This window comes from Eretmochelys imbricata, chromosome 6 (assembly GCF_965152235.1).
Source record: "Eretmochelys imbricata isolate rEreImb1 chromosome 6, rEreImb1.hap1, whole genome shotgun sequence".
Lineage (NCBI taxonomy): Eukaryota > Metazoa > Chordata > Testudines > Cheloniidae > Eretmochelys > Eretmochelys imbricata.
Window position 1 is genome coordinate 123883832 of NC_135577.1, and position 4629 is coordinate 123888460.

Here is a 4629-nt window from a genome sequence, read left to right on the forward strand (position 1 = left end):
CTGGTATTAGCTTTCACTCTACTGAGCCACTAGAGGTCACTGTTGAGTGCCTTCTTGTGAAATGAAGACAAGCACAACCCATTGCCAAGAAGCTTTCTCTACCCTTCCCTGTGTGAGTGTGTGTCCACTCCTTGTATCAGACAGCAGATGCAGTATATCAAGCCTCTGCCCATGATAAGATTTAACAATCGTGTCTGGGAGTTTTATCTCCCATTTCAACTTTGTCTATTTTGGATTGTGTCAAGTTGCCATACAGTCCAATACTATTTCTGAAGCCTTTCCTATCTCCTAGAGTCATGCATAGTTTGTTGTTGTTTTTTTCATCGCTAATGGAAAAATCATCTCACTCCTGATAACTTGATGAGATCTGTTTTCCATCCCCATTCTCTACTCTAGGAGCAATATTTGAATTGTGAATTTCTATACTTTAAATGTTCTCCAGTTTAACCTTAGCTTACAATTTCCTGGCTCTCTAATAATAACCTTTAAAACTCTTGGCCTGATTCTTGGTTACATTAAATCCAGTTTGTGAAGTTCTGGTAGCTTTAAAGTAGTTGCAAATTAGTTTGCATTGGGAGAAGCATTCTGAGTTTGAAAGTGAAAAGCAGCCTCAGTCCTTGTCTATATTTAAAGTTTTATTCCAACAGTTATACCAGCAACACTTTCATATCTGTATAACTATCCATGATGGTGTGTTCACTGCTTTAACTATGGCAGTATAGTTAAGGCAGCAAAACTTTAAGGTGTAGACAAGGTACCTCATAAATTAGAATTAGGCCTAATTGGTATGTTGTTTTCTTTAAGTTCTTGATATTGTCCAGCTTTTGTCTTTAAAAAAAATAAAAACTTAAGTTTGTCTTGGTTCTACCTATTTTGTTTTTATGAAGCAGTATACTGGTGTCCAGGTTCTGTTAGGGATTTGTAGCAATTCAACTGCTTTATTTTTCCCCTCCAAATGCCTTGAACACTGAACTTTATTTAAGCTCTGTCTTGGGGATGGTCTTTCTTTAATTCAGAGCGGATTATATTTTCTCTTTTTGGTTTAGTTCTTAGTCTTAATGTTTTGTGGAGGAGGAAATGTACATGGATTTTGACTGAGATTATTACTATGGATCACCATTTGCATGCTGGCTATGACTATAGCTATGGGCGGGGGGTCGTGCAGTGTCATGTGAAATGGTAAAACTTTTTGTGGCCCTGACTCATGTCCTGTAACCCGAGCAAGGAAATATGCTTTCAAGAATGCCTATAAATAGTGCAACAAAATTGCAGGAAGAGGAGTCTGTCAGACTTTGTTTTGGAAAGGTCACTTGTGTTTGGGTAGTACTGAGTCACTTAACTGGAAAGATTGAGTTAAAGAACTTTAGAGTGATTCTAGATGAATGGCTGGTTTGGAATGGGGAAGCCCTGGTACCTCAAAACATACAGGGATGTAGAGATGAAATTGACAGGTTTCAGAGTAACAGCCGTGTTAGTCTGTATTCGCAAAAAGAAAAGGAGGACTTGTGGCACCTTAGAGACTAACCAATTTATTTGAGCATAAGCTTTCGTGAGCTACAGCTCACTTCATCAGATGCATACTGTGGAAAGCATAGAAGATCTTTTTATACACACAAAGCATGAAAAAAGCATGAGGATGTTCTGGATGCTGTCATGATACCATACAGTACTAGATCAGAAATAAGCCTAGTGCCCAGACATGCTCTGCATTGAGAAGTGTATACAACAGAGCTCACGGTGTCCTATTCTGGCCAGGCATGAATGATGCTGAAGATAAAGTATTAGTGTGAATTCTGCAATCAACTGAAGAACAGAATGGAGAACCACAACTGAAACCAAATGGGATTCCTGATCCAATGCTGGTGCAAATGCAAATCTGCTTGAACTAAATGGGGAAAGTCCAGTTAGTGGACAAGACAAAGGTGGTTCCATTTATTTAAAAAAAAAAATGAATACCACATCATAAACAGTAGATTGCTTGCTTGTCATGGGATTTTAGATGAGCTGGTCCATAATTAATGACTGACTTATTTTGGCAATTTTATTATATCGGTACAAGTACACCACGTCAAGACTTTACTATGTATGGTCAAATGTGTTACTAGAAAAGTAGTACATATTTCCAACAGCTTGAAACAATAGAACTGTTGGATATAAGAGATCCATGCTGAGCACTAAGACATTTTGCAGTGTAGCAATAGTCTATTAGGGTCAGCAGTTTTTAGTGGCTTTGACCTAAGAGGAAAATACTTTTGCCAATTTCCAATGGGTATCTTGCACGAAAGACATGTAACCCTGCAGTCATTGCAAAAGATCTATAAACTAGGAAACTGGAATTGGGATGACCAGATGTCCCAATTTTATAGGGACAGTCCTGATATTTGTGGCTTTGTCTTGTATAGGCACCAATTACCCCCCCACACACACCTCTGGTCCCGATTTTTCACACTCATCTGGTCATCCTAACTGGAATAGACGACAAAAGTGCCTAATAGTTAACCCAGTTGTAAGTGCAAGAGTTAGATTTCAATCCAATGGCTGGTACGCTTGATGATAAACTGTCTGCATCAAGTACATACAGCAGGGACAGAAGCCATATCAACAAAACTAAAGACATTGGCTGTGTTTTCTTGGGCTATCCAGAAAGCCGTTCCCAGTGCAAGTGATGCAAACTCACTCTGTCACTTATTTTCCAGCAAATGCAGGCCTTCTTGTGGGGAATCCTAGGGGCCAAAAAAGGCTATTTTTGAAGGAGCTCTTTTGACAAGCAGCTGTGTGATCAGAAAGTTAGGAAGGATAGGTTTATTTACACTATATTTTTTCAAATAAAAAGGGGATCCTGTTGTACTTGTAAATGTGGTGGTATTGATCTGTCAGGGGCCAGTGAAATAACTTTTTGTAAGCCTGAGCTATGTTGTGAGTAGGGTTAAGAAATAAAGACCAACTTGTAAGCAGCACTCCTGTGGGTTCTACCTTTATTAAAGGGGCAGTTCCAGAGGCCTAGGGCAGATAGAGTGGTCCTCTTAGTTTTCCCACCCCCAACCTTTGTAACTGGTCATCTTATTTTTAATAAGGAGGTGAGTGTGTGCAATGCAGCAAGGGTGCCTCTGCTACTCCACTTCAAAGAGAATGGAGTATGAAAATCATAAAAGTTTATTTAAAGACTCTCCCCTACACTGCCTTAAGCTACACAGTCATATATTAAACTCCTGGGTATAAAACAGGAGAAGTCTGTTACAGGAGAGGATGGGAGGCTACCTAACTTGCAGAACAGTAAACACAGGGCTTCTGTTTTCATGGAGGAGGTGAGGGCATTCTCCAGTTGGTGTGGATACAGATATCTTACACCACTGTTGCCAACCCCACTGTCTTTCAGTGAATCCCACCATTCAACAACCATGACATTTCAAAAAAACAAATTAGTTTCTCTTTGTCTACCACTGGCACAGCTGTGGGTGTTCATGTTTTCAAGCAAGTCTCCCACAACCAGCATGGCTAACCTGTTCTGTTTCTGAAGGAAACAGATTCTCCATGTAATCAGAGGCTGGCAGGAGCTGGGGCAGCGATCACCAGAGGTGGCCATACCCAACAGGGCTTTGTCTCCATGCAGGGATCTGGCTTGGCTTAGGCATGTTGTTGCCTAAGCTGCCCCTAGTCAGCCAAGCCTGAGTCCTAACCCATGTGCCCTACAGCCCCCTTTCTCCATCCCCCCTCCCTTCCCTTATGGGGCCCTCTGCTCCAATAATCCTGCCCCACAGGCTCTCTGCCCTCAATTTATTCCTCCCTCAAGCTTGCCGCACCCAACCCTCGCCCTGCCTGCCTCACTTCCCGTCCCCCACTGCTTGCCCCACTCACCCCTCCCCCACCACTGCTTGCCCCACTCTCACTCCCCCTCCCCCTCCCCCACTGCTTGCCTACTTCCCCTCTCCATTCCCTCTGCCTGTCTGATTCCTTCTCCCTGTTCCCACCACCTGCTTGCTCCACTCTCACTCCTCCTCCCCTACTGCTTGCCCTACTCTCCCCTCTCACTCACTCCCCCTCCCCCACTGCTTGCCCCACTCACCCCCCCGCCTGCTTGCCCCACTCTCCCCTCCCTGCCTCCCTCCCCCCTCACTCCCCCTCCCCCACTGCTTGCCCTACTCTCGCCTCCCTGCCCCACTCTCTCCTCCACCTGCTTGCCCTACTCTCGCCTGCTTGCCCCACTCTCGCCTCCCTGCCCTACTCTCCCCCTCCCCCCGCTTGCCCCACTCCCGCTGCCTGCTTGCCCTACTCTCCCCTCCCTGCCTCCCTCCCCCACTCACTCCTCACTCCCCCACCCCCACTGCTTGCCCCACTCACCCCCTCCCTGCCTCCCTCCCCCGCTTGCCCCACTCACCCCCCTGCCTGCTCTCCCTCCTACCCCCCCACTGCTTGCCCCACTCACCCCCCTGCCTGCTTGCCCTACTCTCCCCTCCTTCCCCCACTCCCCCCTCCCACTCCCAAACCCCGTCCCCCGCCTGCTTGCCCCACTCTCACTCCCTCTCCCTGCCTGCCCCGCCCCCTCCCCTCGCCCCGCCCCCTCCGCCTGCCTCCGTCCCCGCCCCCTTTTCCCAGCATGCCCGCGGTTGAAAACAAAGTCCCACGTGAGCG